Source organism: Lichenostomus cassidix, chromosome 6, assembly GCF_008360975.1.
Source record: "Lichenostomus cassidix isolate B80296 chromosome 6, HeHo_3.0, whole genome shotgun sequence".
NCBI classification, from domain to species: domain Eukaryota; kingdom Metazoa; phylum Chordata; class Aves; order Passeriformes; family Meliphagidae; genus Lichenostomus; species Lichenostomus cassidix.
Genome location: NC_139487.1, coordinates 9,275,400 through 9,285,166, shown reverse-complemented (window position 1 = coordinate 9,285,166; position 9,767 = coordinate 9,275,400). Strand labels below are relative to the sequence as shown.

General features: G+C 42.0%; 1 long non-coding RNA gene across 1 annotated transcript; it reads left to right on the top strand.

Annotated features, from left to right (window-relative positions):
- Nucleotides 1-331: 331 nt before the first annotated feature.
- Nucleotides 332-9,566, top strand: LOC146435161 (uncharacterized). Its single transcript, XR_014853069.1, has 3 exons — nt 332-440; nt 6,949-7,067; nt 9,032-9,566. It is a non-coding gene; the product is annotated as an uncharacterized LOC146435161 (long non-coding RNA).
- Nucleotides 9,567-9,767: the final 201 nt, after the last annotated feature.

Genomic DNA, 9,767 nt, shown 5'->3' with positions numbered 1-9,767 from the left:
AAAAGACTGGGAAGTATATAGATTTGAAAAACAATCAAAAGAGCTGAGTATTACAGCATGAGTTTTTGGTGTTGTGTTGTGTCAAGACAAATGGGGTTCTGCCCAGAGTATTCTCTGCTGTAGCTTTAGTAATGCTTTGTTTTTGGTGGGAGACAGATCCTTGGCCTGGCCCATGATAAAGTTAGTTATTATTTCATTCTTTTACTGATTCCTTTTCTCATTGTCTTCCTGCAAAGCCACCTCTTCGCCTATCAAGTCTAATTGAACTGACTGCCTATATTATCTAGGTTGTTAGATTCACCATATGCTCTCTGTCTAATATTATTTCTTTCAGATTAATGATAACAACACCAAGAGCAAGTGACTGCAAAGTCTATGGGAGAGGTCACAGAGCATCTTGTTATGCCAGATGGTGGTGCAGCTCTCCTGAAAGCTACCAGGTGGGTGTTGCAGAAACTTATATTTTTCACCTTTTGAATCTGAGGAAAATTTAAGGAACTGCTATGAGATGAGCCCTAAAGCCTTCCAGTCCAGAGAAAGAGAGAAGTGTCATTTAAGCAGACAGTCAGGAAAAGAAGCTGAAGTGCCTATGCTGTGATTCTCAGCTCTAAGAAAGTCTGTAAAAATGGCAGATTTTCAGGATTTGTGTCTCAAACATGAATTTTGCTTCTCCGATCCCACTTGTCTCCTGGTATTGGGTATGTTTCCATGGATTACTTAAAAAAACAAAGGGTCTTATTTACAAACTCTCCGTGTCTGTTTCATGTTACCCTTGCCAGAAGGTGTCTCACTTGCATGATCATTGCAAGAAACTGTAGGTTCATTTACACTCAGGGAGATATCTTTAGGTGCACTACAAAATGCTAGCTTGGTTTAAGATGATGCATTGCAGCCAGCCAGCAATATAATTAAGAGAATATATTAACCTAACCTGGGTGTTGTGAGTGCAAGGCTTGAATAAGCACAGCACATCTCAAAAATTCTATTTAGCAGCAGAAATATTTTTCCCAGTGTAGATTGCATTAAAAAGAGAGAAAACCACTAAGGAAAAGGGAAAAAGAGAGAAGGAGGATGAAAGAAAAATCTGGCTAGTGAAGGGAGAGGAGGTATTCAGGTACTGCAGCGATTGGAAAGCTGAAGGAGATGGGAGAAGAGGAGAGTTTGTGTGTAAGAGAGGAATAGAGCAGTAGGGGAATGCAGTCTGGATGGGAGAGGAGATGGTAGTGGAAGGAGGGGATCTGGAGGAGATCTCTGGTTAGAGGAGAAGCTGTAACCAGGAAAGGGGACCAAATGTCCCAGGCTAACAGCTCTGCCAGTTGTCACATCCCTGTGTTGCACAGGTCCCTTATCCAGCTGGATCCCATCCACGAGAGATGTTCTCCCTGGGCTGAGTCCTGCCCTGGCAGGAGGATCTGTAGCTCCAATTACAAAGTAATGAGCTCACTTGAGAACAGGAGATATGATGGAGAGAGAGGAATGCATAGCTAAGGAGTTGCTTTAATGAATTTGGCTTTCCTCTTTGATAGTTTGGAGACATGAAAGATGTTTTCAAGGAAGAAGGAAAGCTTGCTCAAGGAATGGATTATTCAGAGCTTAAAAAGTGCTGATTGCAAATTGCTTTGTGTATGCTTTAGGTTGTTAAGTGTAAAGAGCTCTTAATAACTAAGCTAATAAACTCCTCAGTGTTTCACCTTGATATTTTTATTTATGTCTTCAGAAATATGCTAACTTGCTGCATAAATAGCAAGGCATATTTCCTCTTGGAGCAAATGACAAACACACTAAAAAAAATTTCTTCAACATAGCAAGAAAGGAGGATTTTTAAAAATTTATTTGATTGGCCTTTGGCATCTTTTGTGTTTCCTGTTGTCCACAAATGAGCACAGACTTCACCTGCATGATCTTTCTGGAATATCTAGCAGATCTCTGTTTGCATCCAAGTGACATATGAATTCTGACAACACTGATTGGGGGGAAGAAGGGAGGTGCTTTAAAATGTGGATTAATTTAAAATACTTTAAGATTTAGGACTTTTTAAGAAAACCCTAGCCAGTTAACTGGATCCCTTAATTCCAAATGAAAGCATCTTCTGCTTAGAAAACAATTCATAGACTGACTTGCAAATAAGATCTTTTCCCAAGAAGGTGAGAGTTTGCAGCGAGTTCCCTTTGTTTGGTGGGCAGAAAGATCTCTTGAAAAAGCTGTTACCCAGCTACTCTTAATGCCTTTCCCCTGAGGCAGGCAGGGCCTATTTGGCCTCTACTTATTGATCTGTGCTATGAAAACAATTACAGTAGCATTCATGAGCCTTGAAAGCCATAAGCAAAGATAATATTCATACTTCACTTAATTCAATAAGTTTGGTGGGGGGTGTAATATGCCTCTTGGAGCATAGCTTGAGGAAATCATCTTGGTTTACACTGCTTGAGGAGGCTCTGATAATGTATTTAATAATACCAACAATAAAAATAAAGCTACCTGGGTCATGTGGTGTTGCAAAAACTCTGCTCTCTGCTGTCATTCACACCAGCCTTCGCTGGCCCCAGACCTCCTCTGGCTCCACACCCATGGGGAGAGGGGGAACAAGTGCACCTCTGCCTTTCTCCTTTGTGTTGAGATGGCAAAAAACTCCAGGCAAAAACTGCTTCTGGCTGGCTCTGCACAGCACCCGCTAAAGTCAGGTCTCATTTTAGCTGGGGCTCTCAAACATTACAGCAGTACAAATAATTTAATGTAATGATTTCATTTTGTTTCCAGTCCTAGGCTTTATCCAGAGACACACAGTGGAACGATTAGGCATGTCTGGAGTTGTTATGAACTTCTTTCCCCCAAAAGTGATTTATCTGACTGAAGGTAATACAGTGTAATTGTATGCCAGTCTCTGGCTATTCTTCTAGGAAAGCTCAGCTCCTGTCCTTCTGAAAACCATCTAAAAATAAAGACAGGAGCTGCTCTAAACCCAGCCACTGTCCCTTCAGGCTGGGCTGGTGTTGTACGAAGCAAAGCTTGCTGCCTGGATGTATATGTTGTACAGGCTGTGAGGAGCATCTCTAGCATGGAACAAGGGGGAGCAATGGGATCCAGTGACTGTAGAGGGAACAACAACACTCTGAACTGTGTGAATGAAGATTTCATCCAGATTTGTACCATGGATGGTACATGTGGGCCTGCAGAAACAATTTGAAAGGGCTGGACTTTGGAAAATACTCTGCAGCCGAGCTAAGAAAGCCAGTATTGGGCTGAACTTCTTTAGCCTTGTAGATGACATGTTGAAATGTGTTTCATGCCTCAGTTCTGAAAGCCTTCCTATGCAAACATGAAACCTCTTTGTCATTCCTCTACCCTAAGGCAGCATACACAGCCTATTTTTTGCCATTCAAGTGGTGTGCCCACAGGAAAGGATGGAACCATTCCTTGTGGAGCTTAGTCTTATCTGCAGCTATCACCAATGCTACACTGCTCTGTGGCCAAAGCCCATGCTGGGAACAGCCACTGAATGTCACATGGTTGATTGATATGTCAAAGTGGTGGATTTTGGGGTGCACAGCTTTGTGTCCTGTCTCCTAGCTTTGCTGAACCTCAGAAACACAAGCAAACATGTCCTCCTTGATACCTTGTGGTGTCCATGTACTGAATGCTGATAGCAAAACTGAGGTAATTTCAGGCGCTGAAAATGAAATTGAAAATTCTCTTTCTGTGTACTGCAAACAGTAAACAGTTATTCAGGAGTGACTCCATAAATAGTTGTCTTGAAATCCTGTAGCTTCGGTGAATTTTAAAACAGGCCTTTTCAGGGTATCTTCAAAATACTGGCCTCTGGCAAGAAAGATCCTCATTTGCTGAATTAATCAGAGCTTGGCATATAACAGCCTCAGCATCCTTTCTCCTTTTGCCCCAGCCCTACACTGAATGAATCTAATGCCCTGCAAAATACCCTGGTAGTTGTGGGGTCTTCCTTCAAAAAGCAACTGACAGTGAGTTGGTCCAACAGTTCTGCTGGAAATACAATGCTCTCGCTTACCCTCCTCCTTCTCATCATCCTGCCTGTTCTTTTCGTTTGTTTGTTTGCTTTTGTTTTTCCTTATCGGCATGAGAGATTTATCATATTTGGGAATATAGATTTCTGGGACCATGAAAAGCAGGAGAAAACTTTAAAAATGAGATTGGAGGCTCAAAATTCAAAATCTTAAGCTTGGTTAACTAAGCAAGTCTGGGCAAATAGTGAGTGCCAGTGATTTGCTCTTTTGAAATTGAGAGCTACCTTAGTGGAACAGACTCTACTTTCAAGCAGGTAAAATGTATAAAATGTACCACCTCAGACACACTTCACACTGACAGGAACAAGCTATGGGCAGATTTGTAAAATCTGTCTGTGTTTTCCCTGGTGTTTTTCTTGAGTACAAGCATTTGTTCTACTTTGACTTTAATTAGTCCCTCATAGTGCCACTCTGACAGACTAAATTAGGTGTCAGTAATAATATACTTTGTAAATGCTATGTCTGTACAGAAATTCTCCATGCCAAGGCTGTGACTGTTTTCCATGTCTATTCACTGCACATAATTATACATTGATATAGAAATAAATGCGAAACACTGGCTAGATCTTAAATTGTGCCATTTCTCAGGTGTTACTCCTGGGCTGTTACTGGTGGCTTGTCCACAGGACAGTAAGTCTGCTCCTCAATCAAATGAAAGAAATGTTTAATATGGAGACAAGGTGTAGAAATTAGCACTAGAGCCAATTCAGAGCTGATCTGTTTATTTAGTAGAGCTGATCATGATGTACAGACACCAAGACTTTTTGCAAACATTTTCCTGTCTGCTGTGTTTCTTAAGCTATGAGCTTCAACATGATACCCCAATCCACTTTACTGGCCATGTACACCAGCTATGGGTCAAAATCAGTGCAAACCAATTCCTTTCATCTGCTGCTCTGAGCTTTGGCTGAGACACTTGATCATAGCCACCATGTGAATTGAAGGTCTAAGGCTTGAGCTTGAACATGAGTTTAAGTTGCAAGACATAGGCTGTCAGGTGAGATTTTAAGATCAAAATGGATCTTTGAGATGCTTATAACATTAAACACAGAATTTCTTCTGATTACTCCTGTTTGGGGTCCAGCAGGCTGTGTCTTCATCAAAGCAGAGCTTCTAGTGCTGCTCCTGTATTAACCAGAAGACACCAAGAGACAGAGATCCTGATATCTCCCTTTTCTGATTGTCCTTATCCCAGGTCACTCTTATTGTCACATAATTGTGAGCATTTTACTGAGGAGACAATGGAGAGCCACAAGAAATCAGAACAATATTTGATCCATGTTTGTAGACTGTGAAAAGCAACTCCCTCCTATCTAGGTAGGAAAATATGGCGATTTCTGCATCATCAGGTGTTTTGTAGGAAAATGAGGAGTATACCCTGATTCCTAATAAAGTCCTCTTTCTGGTTAGATTTTCTTGTAGCTGATAATGCAAAAGGTGATCACAGTGTGTCGAGACTTCTCTGTGCCATTTCAGAAAGAGGTGCAATGTAAAAAGAAGAATACTATGGGCTTTTCATAAAAAAATTTAATAGGAAGCTTTATGTATTTTCTTCATTCTTGATACACTTTGAATTTGTACAAAGAATTTAGAAAATTCAAATAAATAGCAAGTCAAATGACAAGTTTTTATCTGTTTTCTTTTTCATCCTTTTAAAACCAGGGCTATGTCTTTTTCTGTGTTCACTGTTTCTTTTTCTTTAAAACCAAATTCAATACTGCAGGGAAATTAGGCTAGAGTCACATTCTTTTTTCTCCTATTTTGTAATGTCTTGTTCTAAAATTTTTTGCTTATGAGACCGTTTCAAAATATTCCATATGAATTGGAACTCTGCAGAAATAACAGACTTCAATTTGTCTAGTGGGCTGTTGCCTGAAGAGAGAGAGGGAGTCTCATTGTGGCTTCTCAGTGGTGGCTGCTTTCTCAATAATGAAACATGAAGAACAATTTTCTTACCTTGCATTTATACAAACCTTAACAGCAGAAAAATGAGAAACTTTAAAAATCTTCCCAAACAAGACTTCTAACTATTCTTCAAGCCTCCCAGGCATCAACGAGCTTTGCAGAGCAATGCCATTATTATATGAATGAGAGGACTTCAGAAAGCCATCAGATATAAGCAGGGGTCTATGGTTTGTGGCAAATCCTATTGGAAATGAGCATCCCTTATCCCTATATGACTTCCTATGCTTTTCAAAAGGGAGTAGTTTGAGAGGTATTTGGGATTCAACGTTTATAATCGAATCTGTAACAAAACTCAGCATGTGAACTGCAAGAAAGTATTTAAGTAGTTTGAGTGAGACTCAGAAACTGGTTTAAAAAGCATTTCCTGAAGGTACAATCACTTCTGGCAGTAGAGTAGAAACACTTATGCATATTTCTGCACCCCGGGGCAGTTTTCAAGAGTACAGCTAATGTTAAATCTGAACTCAAAGAGCTTTAATTTTTCTGTTTTATGGGGAGCACTCATTATGCAAATAAGGTAGCCTTTGGTCAGCTGTCTATATTCCAAAATTTTTTTTTCTATTTTGGGAGGATGCTAGTTTAAAATGGAAATTTCCTCATTGAAGTTACCTATTTAGTCACAGCTTTTTAATGTGCCTTGAAAACGTGAAGTGGAATACAATCAGATACAAGCATGATTAGTAAAGCCTCATCCTGGCACAAAAGGAGCTTTGTCTCAGTTTGGTACTGCCAGTTTTATAACTCCTCCCTGACAGGGAAATTGCAGCAACCTCCACTTGCCCTTGACCTCATTGCACAGGTAAAATATCCTTGGATATCTCCATGGATGGTCTCTGGTGACCAGCTACACCTCATATTTCCTGACCTACCTTCACAGGGTTTCTGGGGCAGAAACAATTTGGGCCAGGGTTGTACTGGTAACTAATCTCTCTACTCTGCCTCACAGAATTCTTCCTGTCCTCCTGACATTTGGTGTTTAAGAGGGACCTCAGTCCAGTCTCCCTGGACAGCATTTCCAGTGGGATGGACCCGCGGTGAGCAGGGGGAGATGTGGCCACATGAGAGGTAAGTGCACATATTGGCCCATGGTGTCCATTTTTCCCACCTGGTGGATTCCATGGCTTTCCTGAATGCAGACATGCATGCATCCATGCTGTGTCTGGTGGTTACATGAGATAAGAAAGGGCCTTATTCACCACCAGCAAAGTTAAAAAATGACCCAGAAGAGACTCTGAGGGCACATCCTTTGCTTGTATAGGTCACATGCTGAGACAAATGCAATAGAGTGAGGGGATTTTGCATCTGCAGAGATTTCTTTTTTTCTGTTGATGCTTTCCTTCTTCCAGCACTGCGGTCTCAAAAATCTGATGGAGAATTTAGAGGGTTTTACCCCCATTACCGTTGTGAAGTCTAGGGGCCTTTAGGAACCAGGCTTTAACCTCTGGGGAAAAGACAATCCATAAGGAACATGAAAAACTGAAAAGCAAGAAAAACCTTCTAGTTACTTTAGTAACCTATTCCCCATTGACTATCTCAGAACAGGGCAGCAGAAACCTGGACATGCATCACCAGGAGCTCAGTGAAGGTCTAGTGCAGCCTCTCCCTGGGAGCACTGGAGGAAAACAACCCAGCCTTCCTTTTATGGTACCTCTTGCTTAGAGGAAATCATAAATTATCTGACCTGGTACCTGATGCACTCAGATATTTCCTCCCCAGGCTGAGTTTCCTTACCGGTAACTCCCATTACTTGTGCTGGGCTGGTGGTGACATCTGCTTTCTAACATCCAAAAAGGATTTTTTGGTGCAGTGCTAGGGAGAGCTTCCTCTGCTGAGTTTGGCTTGCTTAATTAACAGTTTGTGAAATGCTTTGGATCCATCTGGAGGAAAGATCCTCCCGAAATGGAGCTCATTATTCTAACCATGCACACCAACCTGGGTGAGCAGGGGCTGGGGGACCAAACCTTGTCCATAAGGAAGATGCATGACAGAGGATGGGTGGCTTGCTGAGGGGAAAGCAGGTGGCTCTTGTAGTTGAGTGGGAGCTCTGCTCTCCTGGGGAGGTGAGCAACAGCAGCACAAGTGCTGAGACTGACAGGAAAAGTTAGTGGAAGTGCTTTCCTCTCTTGCTGGGCACAGCTGCAGCAAAGTGCTTTGCTGTGCTTGAATACTTAGTGTTGCTGAGCTTGCAGCTGGAGGTGAAGAGCTGCAGAGCCAGGCAGGGAAAGTTGTACACAGTGAACTTCACTTTTCATCCAACTCTGTAAAGTGATCAGGGTGCTTGATATCAGAACTCCAGGCTTTCAGGAGTTTGGGATGAAGTCAAACAACCTTGGGACTTTTTCAGATGAAGGATACAAAAGCAGCTGCTGAGCAGCCTGGCACACAGATGTGGCTCGGTCTCCCTCTTTCCCAAGCATTCTGTTTGTCATGTGCTGTGCGTGGTTGTGTTTAAGGGCGGTCAAAGCTATTAATTCCCACTTGCCTCTCTTTAATGGCTGTGCAGAGGAACATTGGGGCAGGGCCCTCAGAAGTGTGCCAGCTGCTCCCAGGATAATGGTCCTTGGCATTCACTCCATGGTTACAACTGCTTCTGCTTGGGGTCAGCCCTGCTCGGCTGTGCCACTTTCTCCTTAGAGGTTCCCATTCCTCCTGTTTTGTGTTGCCAGGAACAACCTGAGTGCAGTGGTCAGAGTGTCTTTCTGTGCTGGCAAGCACATTTTGGAAAGAAGAGAAATTCTATTGCCTTATTGCAAAATTGCTATTGCCTTATTGCAAATCATTCCCCACAGACTTTTTATTCACCTGCTGCAGAGTACACAGTGAGATATGTATGGGGAAAGCTGCTAAGGGTACAGTGAGTGTTTCCTTCTCTTTGGCATCTGGATCATGTTTGATGCAGTTGTAAGACCCTTGGAAACCTAGCATCTTGTTTTTCTGACACTTGGAAAAAACAGACCCTGAAGGAGGGACAACAAGCAAACCATACCAAAACATATTTTCCTAAAATATGCATAAACTTTCCCTTCCAGTAAGAAAATACCCTGAGGACATTGGATCTCAGCACTAAATCCAAGCCTTTAGAAACAGGATGCATAAGGCAAACAAGGCTGCCAAGGTCACATGCCACGTGCTTCAGTTGCCTTCATCCTTGGAGGAAATGCTGGAGCTGCCAGGAAGATCCATATTCCCATGACATTTCAGGAACACACCAGTAGGAGGAGAGCCAGGAGTGCCTCCCTGTCTGCTCTGTCCACAGCTGACCAGGTGCAGGTCCTACATAGGTTGGACCTTCTGTGTTTTTGTCTAAATAAATGGAGTGTTTTCTGATCTGGGATTCATGACTCTATTGGCTCAAACAAAAACAAAGCTGTGATTTCCTTTTCCAAGTCACACTGCAGGCTTTTTCACTGTCCCTGCTGATTCTATTCTAAGGGAATACCAGTGAATTTAGGGATTTTCTGGTGTCATCCCAGAATCAGACATTAATGTTGAGAATTTTAGGACTGGGTTGGCATTTTCTCTTACATTCTTTTCAGAAATGAGTTGACACAATGCTAATGTTGGTGACCAGACTTTACATAAATATGCTGAGTTTCACTGTGCATTTGTATCCTGTCCAGGGAAGCTTCCTTTTTTCCAGATGCAAAAAGCCATGGAAGAGCACTCACAGACATAAAGATATAATTTGAAGAGGTGTAAGGGATGCTCAAAAACTGTTTTTATGATTTTCCTTTTGAAAACATCCAGGTGCTTGATTAAAGGCCC